Source organism: Aquarana catesbeiana, linkage group LG03, assembly GCF_042186555.1.
Source record: "Aquarana catesbeiana isolate 2022-GZ linkage group LG03, ASM4218655v1, whole genome shotgun sequence".
Classification (NCBI taxonomy): domain Eukaryota; kingdom Metazoa; phylum Chordata; class Amphibia; order Anura; family Ranidae; genus Aquarana; species Aquarana catesbeiana.
The window spans coordinates 294930850-294956748 of record NC_133326.1 but is presented as its reverse complement, the minus strand read 5'-3'; the positions used below and the strand labels follow the sequence as shown (position 1 = coordinate 294956748).

Sequence of the window (25899 nt, the reverse complement as noted above, 5' to 3'; positions counted from 1 at the left end):
CAACTTCTATGAATAGAGGAGCTGAAAGGGCAGGCATAGAACTCTTGGAGAATACCTGTCACAGTTTCCTCAGTTCTATTAACTGTAATGCCCCGTACACACGGTCGGATTTTCCGACGGAAAATGTGTGTTAGGACCTTGTTGTCGGAAATTCCGACCGTGTGTAGGCTCCATCACACATTTTCCATCGGATTTTCCTACACACAAAGTTTGAGAGCAGGATATAAAATTTTCCGACAACAAAATCTGTTGTCGGAAATTCCGATCGTGTGTACACAAATCCGACGGACAAAGTGCCACGCATGCTCAGAATAAATAAAGAGATGAAAGCTATTGGCCACTGCCCCGTTTATAGTCCCGACATACGTGTTTTACGTCACCGCGTTTAGAACGATCAGATTTTCCAACAACTTTGTGTGACCGTGTGTATGCAAGACAAGTTTGAGCCAACATCCGTCGGAAAAAATCCTAGGATTTTGTTGTCGGAATGTCCGAACAAAGTCCGACCGTGTGTACGGGGCATAAATCTTCTGATGCAGTAGTGGGCCACTGGAGGAGAAAGGTTTGAAGGAATGCAGGAGCCAGAAGCACAAGGAGCTCACCAGATTAATAGTAAGAAATGTCCCCTGTGCTTTTTTTTTTGTTTGTTTTTTGTTTATTGCTTTTACTAAACTTAAGCTTTAAAGAGTTTGAACAGGATTTTGGGCACTTAAAATGACATTGACTAAGGGAAATAAAGAGGCCATTATTTTTGTCCTGCTTCTAAAAATAGTAGTTGGCTGGCTTCAATGCTTTGAGACACTGGCCTAGAGTGAACATGCAATCAGGAGAGTAAAGTCACTATTTTTATTTTGCATAATTGTTCCAATTTGATGTTTTAGAATTTGCTAAAATGCAGCTCCAGCGTATGCCTCACTTTTCTCTCTTAAAAAGTCTCCATTAAAATCTTCAGTATTCGACAATTTGAGATTTTTAATAATTGTCTGTGCATCATGCTGTGTGCTGTGGTTCCACATGATAACCTTTATATCAGGCCACTGTAGAGATGTAGGAGTAAGTGGCAGGAATTAAAGTGCACAACGGGATCAGGCATCCAATATGCCCTGAAGTACATCCTAAAAGTCTGTTGAAGTTTGTAGCCCTTAAAGAGGCTAAAGTAACTTTACTATGAGATTGGTAATTATTAAGCATGTTTTTTTACAGAGTGTTTTTTTTAGAACTTTTTTTTCAAGTTTCAGAGTTGCTTGAACCATTGGATCAGCATGATAGCTTCCATACTTTACTAGAGGCTTCCTTAAAGCAACTCTGTCATGGGGAATCACTGCAGGCATTAATTGTAGACACCTGGATTTGCCTGTTGATACCTGAAGCAGCCTCCTGTCATGGCAAAAATAGTGCACCATTCTGACAAGAAAAACTCCAACACTTTTGGTAGTTCTGGAACTTACCACTAAGCCTGTTGTCACACACCCCTATTGTGTCATCAATATACAGTAATGGGCAGACTCACTGGCCAATAGGAATATGCAGTAGGCGGAAATGTGTGGCCACTCTTCAGCACGATGAGAAAACGAAGAAGCTTTGCTTGCTAGAATGGCCCCAGATTTTCCCATGACAAGAGGGTTTTGGTGTCTGCTGCAGGTATGTGCAGGCACTAGTGACAAAGCATCTGGCCACTTTATGTATCGCTATAAGCCACAGCCAGAAAATAACATCTTACTCATTGGGATACAGCATATTCCTCTTGATACAGCATACATTATGGCTCCATTTTCATGTCATTATACACTGAAATATTTTGCTACAATAATTGTAATTGTCTATGAAGTTTCACTTTCACAATACATTTTTGCTGATTATTTGAATTTGCTTTAATAATGTAAATGGTGTGCTACTGTTAAAGTGATTGTAAAGGCTCGTTTTTTTTCTCTAAAAATAACAAACATGTTATATTTACCTCCTCTGTGCAGTTGGTTTTGTACAGAGCAGCCCGAATCCTCCTCTTCTTGGGTCCCTCTTTGCTGTTCCTGGCTCCTCCTCCTATCGAGTGACCCCCAGCCAGCAGCCTGCTACAGGGGACACCCGAGCCGAGTCAGAGCTCCGTGTATCCATTCAGACACGGAGCCCCGACCTTGCCCGTCCCTCTCTCCCCTGATTGGCTGACTGATTTTGATTGACAGCCACGGGAGCCAATGGTACCACTGCTGTGTCTCAGCCAATCAGGAGGTGTCTCTGGGACAGCTAAGACACTCGTGGACATCGCTGGAGAGGTGGGGTTCACGTAAGTAATTAGGGGGTGCTGGGGAGGCTGCTATACACAGAAGGTTTTTTATCTTAATGCATAGAATGGAAAACCTTCTGCCTTTACAACTCCTTTAAAATCAAAGCTGTATTGGCAAACTTTAGTCTCTACTGTCAAAAAGCAGTCAGTAAATGTGTTGTTCCACATTTACAGTATATTTAAGGTGGTTCTAAAGGCAGGACAATTTTTACCATAATGCATTCTATGTGAATCATACTATTTTCACACACACAAAACCGAGGAAAAGGAAGTTTGTCTTCTTTAAGCACAAATTGTGTCCCTGATGACATCATTGCAACAAAACCAGTAGGTAGGAGCTTTGTGATCTTGGTCGAATGCTGTGGCTGCGTGCAGGAATATTATGTCGGTCAGCTGGTGTCTTGTGACTAGAATTGCAAATGAGCTTTCTCAGCAATTTGCCATTTTGTATTTGAGCCCAGTGACTATTGAAGAATGTGAATGCAATATATCTGTGATTGTTTTTATAAATAAATGCAACGGTGAGCACTATATTCTCTATTCTGTTTTCTTTTAGTCTCATTTATGTGAGAGACTCAGCTTGACGCTTTCCACCCACTAATCCTGTAATTACAAGCTAGGAGTCCAGTCTGGAGAGATATCCATTCCTGCTAATGGTGTTTAATGTGGAGCCTGAATACCTGTTTTTTAGTTTGAAGGTCCATGCTATCTGACCTTTGTGATGAGGGTCAAATATTAAAGGTGTTAATACACTTAGGAGGGAAAGTGAAGTGTCCACATGTAGAGTACTTCTTAACCACTTGCCGACCGCCTCACGCAGATATACTGCAGCAGAATGGCACGGGCAGGCAAAATCACGTACCTGTACGTGATCTGCCTCCCGTGGGTGGGGGGTCCGATCGGACCCCCCCATGCCTGAGGCGGTCGGCTTCTGTCCAGGAGCGATGAGAGGTGAGGGGGAGGCCATCCATTCGTGCCCCCCCCCTCGCGATTGCTCCCAGCCAATGAAATCCTTCCTCTGCTCCTCTATAGTAAACAGCAGCAGAGGAAGTGATGTCATCTCTCCTCGGCTCGGTATTTTCCATTCCGGCGCCGAGGAGAGAAGACATCCAAGTGAGTGCACAACACACACACACACACACACACACAGTAGAACACGCCAGGCATACTTTACACCCCCCATAACCCCCTGATCACCCCCAATCACCCCCCCCGTCACACTGACACCAAGCAGTTTTTCTTTTTTTCTGATTACTGCATTGGTGTCAGTTTGTGACAGTTAGTGTGGTAGGGCAGTTAGTGTTAGCCCCCTTTAGGTCTAGGGTACCCCCCTAACCCCCCCTAATAAAGTTTTAACCCCTTGATCACCCCCTGTCGCCAGTGTCACTAAGCGATCATTTTTATGATCGCCGTATTAGTGTCACTGGTGACGCTAGTGTAGCGCTGGTAGATTTGTGATCTACCGTCTGATAGGTAAATTTAGTGAATTGCTTGTTATAGGAAGTTAGATTCGCCACTGTTCCAGCTTGGCTGACGTTGCGTGTGGTTCCACAATGTGCCAGTGGGTGTCGTTGTCACCATCGGCGGGTGTTGGAAAAGCAACGTGTTAAAGCGGATGAGTGCTACTCTGTCCCGGAGACAACTCGGTGGAGGTGGTCCTCCGAGTTGCATTCTGGGTGAGGGTATTTATGGGACAGACGCCATGTTTAGGGGTTCGTTTTCAGCCACCTGCTGGCCTTCCTGGCCGACAGGTATGTGTTAGAGTACCACCTCGTGGTCCTCCGTTCCTGAGGCCCGCGTCACTGCGGCATGTGGGTGGGCCCAGAAGCCTGTCTGGGGCCTACCACAGCAGCCGAGGAATGGTCCCGAGCTGTCTATCCAGAGTGAAGAAGCTGGACAACCGAGAAGATCCCAGGGGAGGACCCGTCATGGAAGGATCATGCAGAGTGCTGGTCTGGAGAGGGGCCTGGTGACTCGTTTGGAGGACGTATCCTGAAGTAGTCTTATTACATGGTACTGCCGGGTTGGCTTAGAGGTCCAAGTACTGTGTCTGACATTAATCGTGAACCAATACATCCTGTGGCAGAGGATCGTACGGGTTTATTTCAAGCAAGTCTGTGGCAGAGACTTTTGTTCGTGCTACGTACTGGCTGCTAGCCAAGTGAGAGAGGCCTATCCAGGCGAGCATAGATCGTGTCCCGCAAAAGGGGATTGCATTCAATTACAGTATTCAACCTTAAAGGATGTTCTAGAGAGACCTGGGGAGGGGTATTTGAGCTTCCCTGCAGTTTTCCTCCTGCCTCTTTCCTGCTGCTTCCTTCATTACTTGGTTCAATAAAGCATTGAAAGCATACTCGGGTGTTGGTGCTTATATCGTCCAGAGGTAAACTCAACGGAACCCTAGACCCGGTGCCGGTGAAACAGAGGTATCGAGAGTGAAGGTAACAGCCCACTTAAACCAGCAGCTCCACCGAGAGTTAGTGCTACACTAGTTAGGGAGGTAAATATATAGGTTCGCCGTCAGCGTTTTATAGCGTCAGGGACCCCCATATACTACTTAATAAAGGTTTTAACCCCTTGATTGCCCCCTAGTTAACCCCTTCACCAGTGATCACCGTATAACTGTTACGAGTGACGCTGGTTAGTTCGATTATTTTTTATAGTGTCAGGGCACCCGCCGTTTATTACCGAATAAAGGTTTAGCCCCCTAATCGCCCGGCGGTGATTTAAGTTAGGTTTTAGGGTCAGATAGGGTCTGCGTCGCCCCAGGCAGCGTCAGGTTAGCGCCAGTACCGCTAACACCCACGCACGCACCGTACACCTCCCTTAGTGGTATAGTATCTGAACGGATCAATATCTGATCCGATCAGATCTATACTAGCGTCCCCAGCAGTTTAGGGTTCCCAAAAATGCAGTGTTAGCGGGATCAGCCCAGATACCTGCTAGCACCTGCGTTTTGCCCCTCCGCCCGGCCCAGCCCAGCCCACCCAAGTGCAGTATCGATCGATCACTGTCACTTACAATACACTTAACGCATAATTGCAGCATTCGCAGAGTCAGGCCTGATCCCTGCGATCGCTAACAGTTTTTTTTGGTAGCGTTTTGGAGAACTGGCAAGCACCAGCCCCAGACAGCGTCAGGTTAGTGCCAGTAGCGATAACACCCATGCACGCACCGTACACCTCCCTTAGTGGTATAGTATCTGAACGGATCAATATCTGATCCGATCAGATCTATACTAGCGTCCCCAGCAGTTTAGGGTTCCCAAAAATGCAGTGTTAGCGGGATCAGCCCAGATACCTGCTAGCACCTGCGTTTTGCCCCTCCGCCCAGCCCAGCCCACCCAAGTGCAGTATCGATCGATCGCTGTCACTTACAAAACACTAAACGCATAACTGCAGCGTTCGCAGGGTCAGGCCTGATCCCTGCGATCGCTAACAGTTTTTTTGGTAGCGTTTTGGTGAACTGGCAAGCACCAGCGGCCTAGTACACCCCGGTCGTAGTCAAACCAGCACTGCAGTAACACTTGGTGACGTGGCGAGTCCCATAAGTGCAGTTCAAGCTGGTGAGGTGGCAAGCACAAGTAGTGTCCCGCTGCCACCAAGAAGAAGACAAACACAGGCCTGTCGTGCCCATAGTGCCCTTCCTGCTGCATTCGCCAATCCTAATTGGGAACCCACCACTTCTGCAGCACCCGTACTTCCCCCATTCACATCCCCAACTAAATGCAGTCGGCTGCATGAGAGGCATTTTCTTTATGTCCTCCCGAGTACCCCTAACCAACTAATCCCCCCAAAAAAGATGTTGTGTCTGCAGCAAGCGCGTATATAGGCGTGACACCCACTATTATTGTCCCTCTTGTCCTGACAATCCTGGTCTTTGCATTGGTGAATGTTTTGAATGCTACCATACACTAGTTGAGTATTAGCGTACAGCATTGCACAGATTAGGCACACTAACACAGGGTCACCCAAGATGCCATCGCATTTTGAGAGACCCGAACCTGGAACCGGTTACAGTTACAAAAGTTACGGTTACAAAAAAAGTGTAAAAAAAAAAAAAAAAAAAAAAAACACAAAAAAAATATATAAAAAAAAAAAAAATCCATACCATGATCGGAGATGCGGCGTACTAGTGATCGGCGCGCGATGGTATGTTATCCTGCTGGACGTCATATGACTCCCAGTCAGGATAACAGAACCACCACCCAGCCGTCAATCTGCTATAGGCCAGATGGGAAGTGGTTAAGGACTCTTGGGTGTAACAATCTGGTCTTGGTGATTTGTGTTGAGGTTTTCAAGTCTATTTCTGGCACTGACTTAGCCACAAGTGTACATTCTGTGACGTGTTAACAGTACAGTTTTGGATACTATACCCCTCCTTTCCCTTTGTAAAACTGAGGAGATAGATGCATTTATTACAGATGCCTTCTCAGTGTCTTTTGTAACCAACTTTAACTGATCTTCCCTTATGGGGGAAACTTGCTTTCTTACTGTTAATATATAAAAAAAAAATTCTTAGGATTTGTATTACTCTCATCTACTATGTGCCTTTCGTGATCTATTTTAACTGCCCTGATTGCATTCTTGCACTTCTTGTTGCAGTCCTTGTAGTGTTGAACTGCTGACAGTGACCCCTCAGTCTTATCTTTTTGAAGGCCATTTGTTTCTCATTTATATGCGAATATCATTTTAACGTTATAGTTTAGCCATGAAGGTTTACTCTTAGCTCCTATTGCCCGTTGGAATATACTGGTCAATACATGGCCAATGTTCATTGTTCTTAGGATTTTATACAATTAAATGTCTTGCAGTACGGAGCGCAGTTTAGAGACGTTGGCTCTTTTTATATTCAGCATTCTTGTACTAATCTCATGCTTCCTTTTCCTGTGATTTATACTGAATGTAATTAGTTACCTTTTGATCGGTGTTTTTCCCGAAGTTGCCCCATATATCCACATCTGTGATCAGGTCTGTGTTATTTGTAATCAGTAGATCTAATAATGCATTATCTCTTGTCAGTGCATTCACCAAATGACCCGTGAAATTGTCCTGCAAGACATTTAAGAAATGGCAGGCCTTAGATGAGTGAGCAGTTCCTTCTGCCCAGTTGATATCTAGATAGTTGAATTTTCCCATTATAATAACATTGCCTTGCCTCACTAAATGTGGATAGGTTTGTTGTTAGTGCAGATAAAAATTTGTTTTAGCTCAGGGCTAAGCCTGAGCTATAAATCTGGGTCAGGGTTCAGTAACTCAGGGGCTGGATGACTCATCTGGCAGCTCTCTCTGGCACTTTCCCCTGGTCTGAAAGTTTGTAGAAACTTCCAGAGCTGGAGGGTGGGAGTAAAGAGGGGCTGCCATACATATTTATGAGGCCTCGGTCAATCCCCAGCATTGGTCTGGCAGGGGGGAGAGCTTAACTCATAAATAGACATGGGCCATGCCAGCAGGGGCAGTTGGGTGGAAGATGGAGATGAAATGCTTAGGAGGCTGTCAGTGGCCCCTGAGGGTACCCCCTAGTCTGGGGGGGTGGCTTCGGGCCGGGCTTGGGAGTTGGAAGGATTATGCCAAAACACATGTAGCACCCTCTAGTGTAGAGTGCTAGGTTGTACATAGGTTTTTTGTGTAGTGTAGGTAAATTGCTTGGCTTGGCTTGGCTTGGCTGGAAGCCAAGCCTGTGTGTTTTAAATCTGGGTCAGGGTGAGTGACTCAGGGAGGCTGGAATGACTCATCAGGCAGCACCTCTGTTACCTCCCCCTACTTGCTGGAACTCTGGAGAAATGTCCAGAAGAAAAGGAAAGAGGTTAGGAGGAGCTGCCTGCAGTATCTATGAGGGCCCCAACCAATCCCCAGCCAAATGGGCTGGCAGGGGGAGGGACCTCTTAAATACTCAGGGTCAGGCTAGCAGGGGCAGTTGAGTTCAGGTGTAAGCTGGAGATGGAGTGCTGAGCAGACTGTCGGTAGGCCCTTGAGGGTAGCCCCCTAGTCTGGGGGGGTGTCCTCGGGCCTGGGAGCTCAAATGCAGGAGGGATCCTCTGACAACACAAGGAGGAGTCCAGTCCAGTGGCAGGTGTGAAGACAGCAGGAGCCAGCGAGCATGTTTGGGAGATCTGCAAGGAGAAGACAGCTGGGTGGCTGGTGAGTGAGACAGTTGGGGAGGACTGAGTGGCAGCCTAAGAGGAATGAGGAGTGAAGTCTGAGATGGTTGTAGAGTCAGTCTGGGAGGACTGTGGAGGAATAGCCAGGAGGGATAGTGAAAGGGGCAGCTGCAGACATGTGGGCTGGCAGTGCCTGAAGAGGTGGTGCTGGGATCAGTAACCACAGGAGGGCACCTGGACACTGGGATGTTTCTACACACTAAAGGGGCCCATGATCCCTGCTTGTAAAGGACTTCTACTGGATCTGGCTGAGTGCCTTGTCAGATCCCCAGAAACGTGTCCTAGCTGGGCCTGAGTGTTCTGCAAGCAAGTTTTGTGCTGGATACAGAAGAGAAGTGTATATATGAACTGTATATAGTTGTGTCTCTGAAGAGTTGCTTTTTCTGAAAAGTCAAGTGGGCATCCCATAGTACCCCTATGCCTATCCAAGTTGAATACCCTTAATAAACAAAAAAAAACAAATTTGTTGGACTGTTTCCTGACTCAAATGTGCTGTGGAAATTTGGTGTGCCTGGCTGTGCACACATGGAGGAAGCCCTTCCTGAAGGCACGGCAGCAAGGAGAGAGGACAGCAGGAGAAGGTCAGCACAGCTGGGAGATCTCCTGAGAGTCATTCAGGTGGGCTGGTTAGTGTCAGTCCGGAGGACTGTGGGGAAACGTTAGCCTGGAGGGCTAGTGAAAAGGACAGCTACAGCCAGGCGGCTTGGCAGTGCCTGAAGAGGTGGTGCTGGGATCAGTAGCCACAGGAGTGATGCAAGCTGGACACTCAAACTGCTACACAACCAAAGGGCCTCTGGTTCCTGCCTGTAATGGGCCATTGCTTTAACCGCTTCCCGACTAGCTGCCACAGTTATAGGCTGACTCCCCTGCGCGAGCCAGCCTAGACGCTATAACTTTTGCACAAACCAATCAATATACGCTTATTGCAATTTTTTTTACCAAAAATATGTCGAAGAATACATATTGGCCTAAACTGAGAAAAAAATTAGCTTTTTTTTAAATTAAAATGGGTCTATTTATTATAGCAAAAAGTTCAAAATATTGTGTTTTTTTCAAAATTGTCGCTCTTTTTTTGTTTATAGCGCAAAAAATAAAAACTGCAGAGGCGACCAAATATCACCAAAAGAAAGCTCTATTTGTGGGAAAAAAAGGACATCAATTTTGTTTGGGTGCAACGTCGCACGACCACGCAATTGTCAGTTAAATCGATGCAGTGCCAAATCGCAAAAAGCGCTCTGGTCAGGAAGGGGGTAAATTCTTCCTGGGCTGAAGTGGTTAATCTGACTGAGTGACTGTCAGATCTTCACAGTGTTCCAGCTGGGTTCTGCAAGCAAGTGAGTGCTGGAGGCAAAAGTGGAGCTGTACATAGAGCTGTACAGGTGATACTCGAAAAATTAGAATATCGTGCAAAAGTTCATTTATTGCACTAGTGCAACTTAAAAGGTGAAACTAATATATATGAGATAGACTCATTACATGCAAAGCAAGATAGTTCAAGCCGTGATTTGTCATAATTGTGATGATTATGGCTTATAGCTCATGGAAACCCCAAATCCACAATCTCAGAAAATTAGAATATTGTGAAAATGTGCAATATTCTAGGCTCAAAGTGTCCCACTCTAATCAGCTAATTAAGCCATAACACCTGCAAAGGGTTCCTGAGCCTTTAAATGGTCTCAGTCTGGTTCAGTAGGAATCACAATTATGGGAAAGACTGCTGACCTGACAGTTGTGCAGAAAACCATCATTGACACCCTCAATAAGGAGGGAAAGCCTCAAAAGGTAATTGCAAAAGAAGTTGGATGTTCCCAAAGTGCTGTATCAAAGCACATTAATAGAAAGTTATGTGGAAGGGAAAAGTGTGGAAGAAATAGGTGCACAAGCAGCAGGGATGGAGAGGATTGTCAGGAAAAGGCCATTCAAAAGTGTTGGGGACTTTCAAAAGGAGTGGACTGAGGCTGGAGTCAGTGCATCAAGAGCTACCACACACGGATTCTGGACATGGGCTTCAAATGTCGTATTTCTCTTGTCGAGCCAACAAACAACATACAACATCAGAAGCGTCTTACCTGGGCTAAAGAAAAACAGACCTGGTCTGTTGCTCAGTGGTCCAAGGTCCTCTTTGGAAACCAAGGACCCAGAGTATGGAGGAAGAATGGAGAGGCACACACTGCAAGATGCTTGAAGTCCAGTGTGAAGTTTCCACAGTCTGTGTTGCTTTGGGGAGCCAAGTCATCTGCTGGTGTTGGTCCACTGTGCTTCATTAAGTCCAGGGTCAACGCAGTTGTCTACCAGGAGATTTTGGAGCACTTCATGCTTCCTTCCGCAGATGAGCTCTATGGGAATGCTGACTTCATTTTCCAGCAGGACTTGGCACCTGCCCACACTGCCAAAAGCACTAAAACCTGGTTCAGTGACCGTGGGATTACTGTGCTTGATTGGCCAGCAAACTCGCCTGACCTGAACCCCATAGAGACTCTATGGGGCATTGCCAAGAAAAAGATGAGAGACATGAGGCCGAACAATGCAGAAGTGCTGATGGCCGCTATTGAAGCATCCTGGTCTTCCATAACACCTCAGCAGTGCCACAGGCTGATAGCTTCCATGCCACGCCGCATTGAGGCGGTAACTGCTGCAAAAGGGGCCCAAACCACGTACTGAGTACATATGCATGCTTATACTTTTCAGAGGTCCGATATTGTTCTATGTACAATCCTTGTTTTATTAATTGCATGTAATATTATAATTTTCTAAGATTGTGGATTTGGGGTTTTCATGAGCTGTAAGCCATAATCATCACAATTATGACAAATAATGGCTTGAACTATCTTGCCTTGCATATAATGAGTCTATCTCATATATTAGTTTTACCTTTTAAGTTGCATTAGTGAAATAAATGAACTTTTGCACGATATTCTAATTTTTCGAGTATCACCTGTATATAGTGACTGTATAAAGAAAGAGTTGTCCCTGAAGTTTATTGTTGAAGTTAAATGGGTATCCCAAAACTTTCCATCCCTATCCAAATGATTACCCTGTAAAAAAAGGAAAAAACAAATTAATAGACTGTTCTCTGACTCAAGCATGCCTGTGAAGATTTGGTGTGCCTGGCTGTGCAGGGTGGGTGATCCCATTTTACTTGCAGCTCCTTAGGGGGTGCACTACAGTAGCACAAACATGGGTTGGGACAGGAAGTGTTTCATAGTAATATATAGAATTTTGGTAAAATAATATTTTAAAGCAGTATTAAACCCAAAAGTAAACATTTATTAACATGCAGCTTACTAATTCTTAGATGTGACGGCTTCATTTGTTTCCTTTTTTGGCTTCCTTTCTTCTATTCTTATCTGGTGAACCATTCAGTAGGTCTGTTGTTTTTCATAGGTACAAGCTCTCCATCTCTCCAGCAGAATGCATCAGTTTACATGGATGAGACAGACCACAACAATAAAAGCCAGCAGCTACACATACTGCAACTGCTGGCTTTTATTAATAGCACGCTTACCTGTCCTGGAGTCCAATGATGTCGGCACCGCAGCTGATGTTTCAATCAGCTGTCGGGTGCATGCCACCTCCATTGCGGGTAAGGGAACCCAGCCTTACGGCTTCACGCCGAGAACCCTACTGCGCATGAGTGAGGCTCCGCTCCTCTCTCCTACTGGCCCACCGGCAGGGGGAGGAGGAGGGAGCTGAGTGGTAACGTCATGGGCCGCGGCCCGGACTCCCGGAAGTGGGAACAGGATACCTGTCAAAGACGGGTATCGGCTCCCCCCCCAAAAGTGCCAAATGTGGCACCGGACGGGGAGGAGACAAATCAGCGGAAGTTACACTTTTGGGTGGAACGCTGCTTTAACACTGGCAGAGGTCATTTAAATGATCTGCTTTTATTGATTAATGCAAAACTTTTATCCCAAAAGGAAAATAAGTACTGTTTGCTGTAACTGATTATAAAGTGTGAGCTGACATTTGGCTTAAATTTTATAGTGGATCTAAAACTGCTCATACATTTAACATGACTCTCCCCCCAGACTGACAATGTTGCTGTCTGCTGTGTAACGCTTTATGATAACTCTTAAAAATGATGCAGAAGATGCTAAAGAAAGTAATCATATAACCAAAAAAAAAAACCAAGATGTTATGTACAGTTTAGAAATTATAATAAGTATCTAATTGATCGTTTACAGATATACCCCACTTTTACAACCATCTTTCATGTTACACCCTTATTTAGGTTGTACCAGGAAACAAAGTTGCATTCCCAACCCCCCACCCTAAAACCACCCAACCAAATTACCTGAATTGTGGGGTGTTTTCTCTGCAGTGTCACGTTTTTTTTAATCTAGCACAGCTGTGCATGGCTCTGTCCCTACAGCCTTGTCATTCATTCACAGGGATCTAGAAATAAAAAGACTACAAGTGCCTTCTGCCACTGGGTCAGAAGGACTTATGCCGCGTACACACGGTCGGACTTTTCTTCTACAAAAGTCCAACGGACGCTGACGGACTAAAGCTGGCTGGTAATCCGATCGTGTGTGGGCTTCTCCGGGCTTTCAACGGACTTTTTCAGCCTCAAATCCGACGGACTTTAGATTTGAAACATGCTTCAAATCTTTCCGACGGACTCGAGTCCGGTCGAAAAATCCGCTCGTCTGTATGCTAGTCTGACGGACAAAACCCATGCTAGGGCAGCTATTGGCTACTGGCTATCAACTTCCTTATTTTAGTCTGGTGTACGTCATCACGTAAGAATTCGACGGACTTTTGTGTGATCGTGTGTAGGCAAGTCTGTTCGTTAGAAAGTCCGCCGCAAGTCCGTCGAAAGTCCGTCGAAAGTCTGTCGGACAGGCTGTCGGACTTTTGTAGCTGAAAAGTCCGACCGTGTGTACGCGACATTACAGATCATGCCCACATTAAAACAGTGATGTTACTGGCTGCCCTTGTAGTCCATTGTTTACTTTCTCTAGCCCCATAACAGAAGGTCTGTAAGACTGTGCGCACCTGGGGATAGAAGCCTGTCCATTTCACCTGTGCTATACTGCTCTGCAGGATTGAATGCAAAAAAAATGCACTAAACGGTGCCTGTAAGGTGACCCAGTTAACTTTTCTTTGCTCCTGCTCATTTTATAAATAAGCTGCACACTGGGCAATAATAAGTAAAAGGAAAATGTGTTTGCATCAAATTGGAATAAGCAGTCAATCATTTTGTGCTTTTTAAAAATTGTTTAGATTTTTAAAGGCCATGTTCTTCCATCTAATCAAGCTATTAAAAATAAATGGCACCATTTTTTAATGATTTGTTTCTTTGCCTATGTATTGTCAGACAGGAAGTCCTTGAAGGAAGCATACATTGATTATTTTAATTTTTTGCATTTCGATTGTGTGCTCTGGGAATTTAGTCATTCGGTTAAATTGTTTTAGGTAAAGTGCCAGGCAGTCACTATTTATAGCATTTCAAACAACATAATTTGTTTTGTTTTTATTGTGTTTTTTATACTATGAGCTGATCTATACTGATTTATACTAATCAAATTTATTCAGTGCGGGTTTAAAAAGTTTGTTGTAGAAATGGAGGCTGCCAAATGAATATAAATTGAAGATGATGGATATGATTTTTTATATTAGTTGATATAGTTTATGTTTTTATCTTTAATGTTACCAAGTCATTCTCCTGCAAATGTTAATTGCTTGGTTCTAATGTTGATCATCTTCCTTCACGTTGCCATCTATCAGTGCCCATCAGTGCCGCCTATCAGTGCCCTTTAGTGCTGCATATTAGTGCCCATCAGTGCAGCCTCATCAGTGCTTGTCAGTGAAGGAGAAAACTTACTTATTCACAACATTTTATAATAGAAATTAAGAAAAACTTTTTTTTTCAAAATTTTCAGTCTTTTTTTATTTGTTTAGCAAAAAATAAAAAAAACAGTGGTGATCAAATCCCACCAAAAGAAAGCTCTGTTTGTGGGAAAAAAATGATAAAAATGTTGTTTGGGTACAGTGTTGCATGACCGCACAATTGTCATTCAAAATGCGACAGCGCTGAAAATTGGCCTGGGTAGGAAGGGGGTGAAAGTGCCCTGTATTGAAGTGGTTAAAGTGGTTGTAAAGGTAAAAGGTTTTTTTTTATCCTAATGCATTCTATGCAATACGATAAAAAAACACATGTGTGTAACAGCCACCCCAGCACTTCTTAATTACTTACCTGAGCCCCTTCTCTCTCCAGCAATGTTTACGAATGTCTAAGCCATCTGGGACACTCCTCCTGATTGGCTGAGACACAGCAGCGTTGTCAATAAAAGTCAACCAATCAGGGGAGAGAGGGGGCGGTCCGGGTCAGGGCTCCATGTCTGAGTGGATACACGGAGCTCGGCTCGGGTACCCCCATAGAAAGCTGCTGGCTGAGGGGGCACTCGATAGGAGGGAGGGGCCAGGAGCAGCAAAGAAGGACCCGAGAAGAGGAGGATCCGGACTGCTCTGTACAAAACCAACTGCACAGAGGAGGTAAGTATAACAAAGGGTCTGGAGGATATTAGTTATAAAGAAAGGTTGCGAGCACTGAACTTATTCTCTCTGGAGAAGAGACGTTTGAGAGGGGATATGATTTCAATTTACAAATATCATACTGGTGACCCCACAATAGGGATACAACTTTTTTGCGGAAGGGAGTTTAATAAGACACGTGGCCACTCATTAAAATTGGAAGAAAAGAGGTTTAACCTTAAACTGCGTAGAGGGTTCTTTACTGTAATGCTGCATACACACGATCGGAATTTCCGACAACAAATGTTCGATGGGAGGTTGTTGTCGGAAATTCCGACCGTGTGTAGGAAAATTCCGACAACAAAAATTTGGGAGCTGGTTCTCAAATTTTCCGACAACAAAATCCGTTGTCGGAAATTCCGATTGTGTGTACACAATTCCGACGCACAACATTCCATGCATGCTCGGAATCAAGCAGAAGAGCCACACTGGTTATTGAACTTCGTTTTTCTCGGCTCAACGTACGTGTTGTACGTCACCGCGTTCTTGACGTTCGGAATTTCCAAGAACATTTGTGTGACCGTGTGTATGCAAGACAAGATTGAGCCAACATCCGTCGGAAATAAATACAGGATTTTGTTGTCGGAATGTCCGATCGTGTGTATGCGGCATAAGAGCAGCAAGGATGTGGAATTCCCTTCCACAGGCGGTGGTTTAAGCGCGGGGGGTATCGATAGTTTAAAAAACCTATTAGATAAGCAGCGGAACGACCGCAACATACAGGGATATACAATGTAATACTGACATATAATCACACACTTAGGTTGGACTTGATGGATTTGTGTCTTTTTTTCAACCTCACCTACTATGTAGCTATGTTTGTTATTATTTTTTTTTTTAAATGAGAATTTACATTCACTTTAAGCTCTTTGGACTTTGTACATTTGTTGAAAGCTAGAGGCTTTTTAGGGTTTCAATTAAATATGCAGTATATATTTATCATGCAATGTGTGTGTTGTTTTTTTGAAGATAATGTCCATGTGAGATATGTGATGTCTTTTATATGAGGAGGCTGCATCTGCATTTTGATTTATAATGTTTTATTGTAAAATGATAATAAATGATTCTGATTCTGGTCTGGTTCGGACTTCCAACATCCAATCACGTGCTATCAAAAATGCTGTTTTTTTTTTGTTTTTTTTTACTTTTCCTTGCACGTGATTGGGTATTCTTTGCAAAGTGAATTTTCACCGCATTCACTAAGCTAAGCTTAAATTCCATTGGAAAGTGCATATTCTCTTGCAAAGTGTACAGTCTTTGAGCCATTGGTAAATCAACCTCATAGTCCATTGATTATTTTGACAGCATATGAATAAACGAGTTGTTACGTTTTTTTCTCTTTATTGCATCAGGAGGCTGGTCATATCAAGCAGTATATACTATAGTTTTGTGTGAAATTTTGAGCTCCAATAAAGGACGCTAGAAGCATGATGCAGAAGCAGCTGCAAAGTCCCTCAGTAGAGCATCACAACACCTATGGATTCTACACGAGAGTAAGAATATTTTGTTCTGCACATCCACATTCATGATTAACTTTGTATTTTAAATATATTGTACTAAACTCAGATGGAATATTCTGAGATATGTCTGTAACCAGAGTTCTGTATTTGTATAACAATTTTGATGAATGACCTGCAAGTTGTGGTTTGCACAATAAATTATTTCATTATACATCATAATATATTAAATGCCTAAGCGTGATTATAAGGAGTGGTTAGGGCCAATATCATAACTATCTAAGCGTGATTATAAGGAGTGGTTACGGTTCAATGCTAGTTACCTTGGTATTACAGAGATATGCTGCATAATATAATATAATATGATGAACAACGTCCAAGTATTTCTCAATCTCGGATCCATGCCTCGCCGTCAGTGTCCCACTGCCTCTGCCCACTGCCTCTGACTGTCACTTCCGCTTTTATAGGACATGATCCTGCCGGAAATGACTGAACCGGATACAGCTCATCGACGTCACTTCCGGCGCGGGTGCCCCTGTATAGAGCGCATGCGCCAAGCCATCAGCTGCGTCATAGACTGCAGTCAGAGAGCTATGCACAAAGTGCCACCCATCTGCCAAGATGATATAGGCAGAAGGCTGCAGAGGAGAAGGGATCCTCCTCGTCCACAAGGGGCACTCAAACGCCACATTAACTAACCATACCAGACGAGGGCCAGCCCACTCCCGATGACGCAAAACAGTCGCAACGAGCAAATAACAGAATTATTAGTAGTATTAAAAACATATATCTCACACAACGAAATCACAAACACTAAAAACAAAACAAAAAATAATAATAGTAGTAGGTTTGTGGAAGTTACAGTAATAGTGATTTTTAAACATGAGAGTCCCATGTGACTTAGTCTGAAATTCCGGCAAGGGTATAAACACATCCTAGCAAATAGATGTTAATGCATCTCTACAGGAATGGTTTAAAAGAAAGTGCTGTATTCATTCCTGGGGGGCTAGTAGCTCTCTGATTATATATCCACTTGGCCTCCTGTTGTAGGATCTTTTTGTCAAAGTCCCCTCCCCATTCTTGAGGGGGAATTACTTCTAGGACAAAAAATGAAACAACTGAGGGCTCATAGCTATGGTTAAGACCTACGTGCTTGCAAATTGGAGTATATAGTAGGCCCACATCGAGATCCATTGAGTCTTTCTGATGTAAAAAGCGCCACAAATACACATAGCCAAACCACCCCTATGGTGCGACAATCAGCATATGTCCTGGATTTGAGGTAACTGCCTCTAGGTAGTGGGCAGCCATCACCCTCCCTAATCCAGGAGCATTGGTCACAGCCACCACATCTATAGGTCCCCTTACCTCCCACTGCTCCCTCCAGCACTTCTGGGGATGAGTAGTGGCTATGCACCAAACTATCTTTTACAGAACGAGATCTCCTGTTGGTCTGATATGTATTTAGAAACAATGCGAGGAAGTGCCAATTATGAGCTAGTAATGCTAGTAATTTGTTTTGTTTGATTGGCTTTTGGGGTTGCTCCTTGTTCTTTATATGTATTTGGATTAACATTATTCTCATCCCCAAATATCGACATCAGGGTTGTGCCCGTCACCGATTCACCATGTGTAGCTACTGGTGTCCCAATATTTCCCCTATGTTTTGGTCCTGGAGGGGGTGCCTGAGGTGAAACAATACACTTCTTATTAGTGCCACCTTATGTGTCATACCCACCAACATTACCACCTTTCCATGCACGTCCCTTTACAGTATTTCCTTTGTGTGCTGTATGGTGTGATCTCTGGGAAGAAACAGAGGAGGAAACAGGTCAGAATCGGATCTATACATTGGTGTTTCTTTATTAGGGTTCTGTCTAAAAGGTTTACCTCATACTAATAGACCCTTTCTGCCATCTGTATGCATAGCCCCCTGAGAAAGCAAGTTTATCCTTGTAGAATTTTTAGTCCTTTTTCACCACTACATTTTTATTGTATTTTTCCAATGTTTTACCATTTGTTCTTTCTTTTTGCAGTCAGGATTTTGAACAAACTGACTGGAACGTAATGTCTCAATGTCCCTGTCTAGATCTGCCAAATCTAGCCTATGTTTGTCATTCAATAGTTCCATCATTGTTGCAGAACATTGTGTCAAATTTCTTTTCCATTTTTCACGAAAAGTGGCATCAATCACATCAAAAGATTTGTACTCGTAGACCCAATGGATTCACTCCCGCTCTCAAAAAAATTGCACATGCCACCCAAGGTTAAATTTTTTTCTCCATTCATTTTTTAAGTTTAAAGAAAAATACATCAAGTCCTACCTCTGTTGTGGAGTACAAGTTTTCTGCATAGAATCCAGAAAGTTTCCCAATTAGGGCCCTAAAACTGTGACATTGCCAATCACTAAAATATCTTGCAACAACAAATAAATCCAAAAAATATAAATCAAGAAAGAAAATAATCATAAGTAAAACATGACAATTAGATATATATACTAAACATATAGTATCCTCATACTAGATGTGATCCAACAGAGAGAAAACGGCTTTCCACCCCAATGAGAATATATATATATATATATATATATATATATATATATATATATATATATATATATATATATATAAGAAGGTTGTTGAATCAATTCTAGGGACAGATTATCATATCCACATCCCTGAAAATTTAGTTAAAACAATATATATGTTTGATCCTTTAGATAATCATTGGTTTAACCACTTCACATCCGCGCTATGGCCGAATGAATTCCCGGGAGGCCGAGCTGCGCTGTGATCACCGATTCACTGAGACTCGGGTGATCACCGATCCAAGTAAGGGGCCGGTCCCGGCCCCTTACCATGTGATCAGCTGTCAGCCAATGACAGCTGATCACATGATGTAAACAAAAGATCGGTAATCTTTTTTTTTTCTACTCACGCTGACAGCCTCATCAGCGTACATCAATGAGGGAGAAAAATTACCTGTTTTAAATTTTTTATAACACAATATAAAAAAATATTTTATATAATATATAATATTATATATATTATATAATATAATTCAGTTTTTTACATTTTTTTAACAAAAAGTAAAAACTGCAGAGGTGATCAAATACCACCAAAAGAAAGCTCTATTTGTGGTGAAAAAATGATAAAAATTTCATTTGGGTACAGTGTTGTATGACCGCGCAATTGTCATTCAAAGTGCGTCAGCGCTGAAAGCTGAAAATTGGTCTGGATAGGAGGGGGGTTTACGATCCGATGCCCACCAGACTGTTGCAGTGACTCTGACATCACTGTTTAATTACCGGATGAGGGTCCGTTCACTCTATTTTGATGATGCAGTCAGTACAGAATTAATGTCATAGAGTTTGGTGAGCACAATGTAATTGATACTAATGTTATCTTTTTGTAACTTCAATATTGATCTAGATGCATGTTGAGCTGCCCAGAAGAAGCAGACAAGAAGTCTATGAAACACGTCGGCTTACTGTACATACAAGCATCTCTAAAGTTATAGACTGAGTATAAATTTTGGTCAGCTTTCTATATGGCCTAATGCTACCATTGATTAAATTTGTATATTGTGTATACTTTGTAATAAATTAATATTTTATTATCATCCATTGTCCCATCACCTCATGGGGGAGTGATGCTCTCTCTAATTTTTTTTTAACTAAATTTTCAGGGATGTGGATATGACAATCTGTCCCTTGAATTGATCCAACAACCTTCTTATATATATATATATATATATATATATATATATATATATATACGCTTAATACCAGATATCCAGAGTACAAAGTTACAAAATACAAAGATAGACATACACCCAAATGTCCCAATTCGAAAGGTCGATTAACATAAATATAGGAGAAAACAATAATTCAATCTAAATTCCTCTCCCCCTTCAAGAAGTAGGGGGTGAAGGTAATTGGACAGTGGGGTTTTTTTTAAAAACTAGATGCCATGCATATTTAGGCAGCACTAAAAGCCAGGAAATAGATGAGCATATAATGATCGATGCAAGTGAGCATATGATGCATACGAGATATCAGGGACCATATGGAAAGAATAAAATTGGTGGACCAGGAATATTGGGCACATGGTTCCCTGACACATTGCAAACTAGATAATGCTGATATTGTGAGAACATATACATTGCTTCTCAGTGTCAGCAGCCATAGGACAGAAGAAAACGGAGACACGCTTTCTGGTAAAGTATACCGAGTGGAAAACTGGAGAATGCTGTTAACAAGCTCCAGATCATCCTGATGGGCATATTACTAACTTTTTTGGCATTATTGGGATTATTTATTGATATAATGGTTTATGACTGCTTGTGAATAGTACCATTGATTGTTATATTTTGTGTAAATATGGGCTACAGTATTTTTTAAGTCTATATTTTTTTTAACAAATGGGTACCCAGCAGGTTTAAGCCATAATGTACTTGTATGCACTGCATACTAGTACATTATAAAAAACACAAAATGCAGCGCTCTGACAGAATGATTAAATAAATTCCAACATAATAGTGTATGCATAAACAATGCTATTTATTCCATAAAGTTAAAAAATGTTTGAACAGTCAAAGTTTAAAATAAATGTTAGTGAACATTACCAGTGACCTAAAAGTGGATAAGGGGAAAACAAACATCCGGGAGGCTTACCTGGAGATGGTTTGAACATAAATCACCATCCAAGGAAATGAAGAAAATTCAGTTCCCAGAGGGGGAGTGTACTGGCTGCTGGCAAAAACTGCCAGCTCCAGGTGGATACCACGGCTGGATGGTGGTCAGCAGGATGGATAGAAAGGCAATCTCTGTGATGTCACTGCTGTGCCAGAGATGAAGGGGAAAGGTGTCCTGAAGTCAGTAGTGTAAGTGTCCACTGTTCTGTTGCCATGACTTAGATGTTTCGCATGCATGCACTTTGTCAAAGTCTTTTGGCAAAGCGCATGCGCGTGAAACATGTAAGTCACGGCAACAGAAAGCGGGACTTTGACAAACGCATGTGTGCAAAACATGTAAGTCATGGCAACAGTGAACGCTTACACAACTGACTTCAGGACACCTTTCCCCTTCATCGCCAGTACAGCAGTGATGAATAGGCGTGCTGGGAATATCGACCCTGCTTGGCTTGGTTGTTCCCTCTGGGGCCATTTACATCACACAGGTTACCTTTCTATCCATCCTGCTGACCACCATCCAGCCGTGGCATCCACCTGGAGCTGGCAGGTTTTGACAGCAGCCAGTATGCTCCCCCTCTGGGAACTGAATTTTCTCCCCTCCATTTCCTTGCATGGTGATTGATGGTCAACTCATCTCCAGGTAAGCCTCGCCGATGATTGTTTCCCCCTTATACACTCTGAGGTCACTGGTAACGTTCACTAGCATTTACTTTAAACTTTGACTGCTCAACCATTTTTTATCTTTATGGAATAAATAGCATTGTTTTTGCATACAGTACTATGTTGGAATTTATTTGATCATTCTTTCAGAGCGCTGCATTTTGTGTTTTTTCTTTGACTGTCGCATCTCTTTCCATGCTGTGCTGGCTGCACTGGGTCTGATCCACTTATCTGATTACTCCTTATCAGAGCACTCTACTTGGCCCCTAGACTCACAGCGCTCCAGGTGTTCTGTGTTTTTATTTTATAATAGTGCATTATGACAGACTTGCCTACAAATGCAACTCTACAGCACTACGCTTTCACCACTCTCCCTTGTCCCCAGCAGCTCCCATCTTCGCCCAGTCTTTCTTCCGGGTTTGCAATCTTCAGGTGCTTGATTGGCTATGCCAGAGGGATGTCACTCCTGTGGGAATCACATCGCAGCGGCACACAGAGCGCGCCATAAATGTGGTCTGAGCTGCACATGTGCGGCTCAGATCACATTAATTGCTGACAGGCAGGGGGGAGGTTTATGACAGAAGAGACCCTAGAAGTCTCTTCTGTTATAAAAAAAACCCTGCCTGCCAGCGAGTTTTATAACAATGACCTTACTACTACTTTAAGGTGTTTGTTAAGCCACTGTGTTCTTTTCATACAATCCTCTGTGTTTGATAATGTTAGGTGCCCCCAGTCTGTGTGCTTTATAAAAAAAAAAAATGCCATTCGCCCCCTCCCCCGCACCCTATTAAAGATGTATGCTCTGATCATTTCCCTCCTGGATGACATTATCCTGCCGAGCCTCAGCAAATGGGAAAGAGACTTTGATAGGACCTTCACAGCTACACAATGCCAAAACATCATCTACCTTTCCCTGAAGTCATCTATCTGCACGCATACACAGGAATCCAACTATAAAATACTGATGCGCTGGTACCTTACCCCGTCAACTTTGAGTAAGTGCTTTCCCAGAGCTTCGGAGCGTTGCTGGAGGTGTGGGGAAGAGAGGGGAACCCGCCTTCATATCTTCTGGTCCTGTTCGAGGCTCCAACAATATTGGTCAGAGGTACAGAGGATTTCCCAGCAATTTATGGACTTCCCCATTCCAAGGGATCCTGCCTTCTTCCTGCTCCACTGCTCAAAAATGCCAATTTGGAAATACAAAAAAATCAATCCTCCAACACTTGACTAACGCCGCCAAAGCCTGCGTTGCTTTGTGTTGGAAAGACCCCAATCCTCCTTCCATTGCCATGTGGCTTAATAGGGTTAAGAGCGTCAATTCCCTGGAAGATCTGGTACTTACTGCCCAAAATAAAAGGGAACGATATTCGAAGACGTGGACACACTGGAACATGTTCATATATTCGGACGAAGGGAAGTCCCTCCCGGAGAATTGCTCTGAGGATTAAAGTCCTCCCATCATTTGCACTGCTGCAACTGTGTGTTCCATCACCCTGACACCCCCTCCTTTTTGTTTTTCTCTTCCCTCCTTTCTCTCCTCTTCCCCCCCTGTTTCATTATTACCCACATTGACACCCTTATGGGTGATTGTACGTCTTTACAATATAGCTCTCCCCTACACAGAACTGAAATGTCCACTCCCATGATGCGAACGAAATGTATATGATTACCACCTCATCTGTTGAAGGGAGAAACTTACCTGACTGCTAGAACTGTCACACTAATCTACTATCAAGCTACTCAACCTCAGACGATGTTATAATAGCTTATATCTATGTCTGTTTTGGCTGCTATGTGTTGTGATGACTATGTTTTTTTCTTTTATATAAATAAAGAATTTGAAAAAAAATGCCATTCTATTCCTTATTTCCTAGTGCCACTTGGCGCTTATGTGACCGGCCACCTTTCTCCTCTCTCGATCTGACAGCTACTGTACAGCGGGAGGGGCCAAAAATTCCCCGCTGACGTAAGTCAGGAGGTGGGGAGGAGAGAAGGAGAGTAGGAGAGAGGTGGGCTGTCACGTGAGCAGTGCTCTGAAATAAGATATAGAACGGCAATTTTTAAAAAGCACACACACTGTCGCACCTACTGTAACATTACCAAACACAGAGGATTGTATGAAAATTTAAAAGTAATTTCAGCAGTAGGCGGGAGGCAGGGAGGGGGGGACAGGAGGACAGAGGAGAGCTGCTGATGATGGAGGCATGTAATCTGACCACTGTGTCAGGGCTCAGCAGCCATGATAAATGTCATGGTCAGTTTACGGGGGGGGGGGGCTGGCAGGATCAGCCAGGTATTTCAGGTGAGACAAGTGGCCAAATTACACAGCACAAGCACTGTGCTGTATAACATGCTTTAAAGGAACAGGACCCCTTTTTTTTAGGGTAACACACAGTTAAGGGAGAACATAAAAGCATAACAAAATAGAATTAGATTACAGAAAACTCAGTTTTATAAAATAGTGCATTAAATATCCTAATTTTATTTTATAACAAAAATTAAGACCTTGTACATTGCATTAGTCAAATGCATACAGATTTAAACGTTCTTGAACACACCAAGGTAGGCAAGATTTCAATGGTTAACTTTAGTGCACAAAAGTAAATGCTTCCAAAGATTCTCTTCATATTTGAGATGGATTATTGGCAAGTATTGCATACTCAGCAAACTCTTTATACGGATATAGTATACACTGATTACATGGATTAACCTTTAATACTCCATTTACAACTACACTATGTTCCTATATAGCAGGCTGCGGGTAAAAGGATTAATAGGGATTATCCAATTCATATACTACAAGTGATCTACAATAATACAACAATCCACAAGAAGCTTCACCAAGTACTTACCATGTACCATAAGCAAATTGATTATCACCTTCAGAGTGACAAGTCAAACCGCAATCAGTGCTATATATTTATAATGTGTTCCACAGGTTGCACTGAACTCAGCTTAGTTTACAAAGGGGATGTCAATGGAGACTTGTAATCAGTATTTTATGCAAGCAAGCTAGACGAGGTAAAGTTGCATGCTTCTGGCACTAACTCCAAAAGACCAAGTCCATTAAGTCTCGGTTCACACTGATGCAAGTCTGTTGTGCATTTGATGCGTTATAAAAAGCCTATAATCACATGTCATCCAAAACCCCATTCAATAACGGTCGTTCACATCTATGCATTGCGATTGCTATGCAAATGCGATCTGGCAACCAAAAGGGTCCTGTGCATGTTTACTGCGTTGCGTTGCAAATTTCCTCTCCATAAACATCAATGGAAACCGCACTGAAATTGCGTCTTCTGTTCAGATGTGCGCTATTGCTTTTTGTGCAGATTTTTTCCCCTCTTGCTCCTCCCCTCCTTACTTCCTGTTTCCTGTCTGATGTCCGTGTGCCCATCTGTACACATCTATCATCATGGCCCCCAGACGTTGGAACAGTGGAATCGACAGTGAGGAGCTGATTTGACTAGTCTGTGCCAAGCAATATGTATATGGGACTGCCAGGTTCCTGAATGTAAGAACAATACCCGGAAGAACAGAGGCTGAGATGAGATTTGCAAAACTCTGTATGCAGACTGGGACAGTTTCATACCCACAGTTCACAAAGAAAAACGTAAGTATATACGCTACTTGTGTATATGCAATTTATGCAGTTCGTGTGATCCTCAAGCCAACCATAGATGAAGATCACCATCAATACAGTCAGTATTGATGGGCATATCCCTAACACAGATGGTTGTACTCAGAATCTGGTCCAGCCATGCATGGTAGCCAATCAGATTCTAACTTCAGCTGATTTGTTTTCTATGCAGCACTGCACCAGATTTTGTACTCTTCATTTTTTAGTGTGTTCTTCCAGCGGGACATAATAGCTGCTAGTATTAATCACATATCAAAACTGACAGGCTGGTTAGACCCAAGTTGATCTTTCGATCAACTTGGGTACATTAGCCTGCCCATACTTCAAATCTTGGCTGGTCGCTGCTGAACCATCAGAGATTTGAACAATCTATGTCCACAATTTATTTAGTACTCCATCAATTTTTCAAAGATTCCAGGTAGCCAACTCCATATTCTCTTGCAGTGTAATAGCATGTGTTTGTGTGTGA

General features: G+C 43.0%; 1 long non-coding RNA gene across 1 annotated transcript in view; it reads right to left on the bottom strand.

Moving 5' to 3' along the window:
• The window catches only part of LOC141134532 (uncharacterized), a 36730-nt gene extending 11444 nt beyond the window's left edge, over positions 1-25286 (bottom strand). The window contains exons 1-2 of the long non-coding RNA XR_012243190.1: positions 24643-25286; positions 18174-18240 (exon numbers count right to left, since the gene is read on the bottom strand). This is a non-coding gene — a long non-coding RNA (uncharacterized lncRNA). The remainder of the gene's footprint in view (positions 1-18173; positions 18241-24642) is intronic.
• Between the last annotated feature and the right edge of the window lie 613 nt (positions 25287-25899).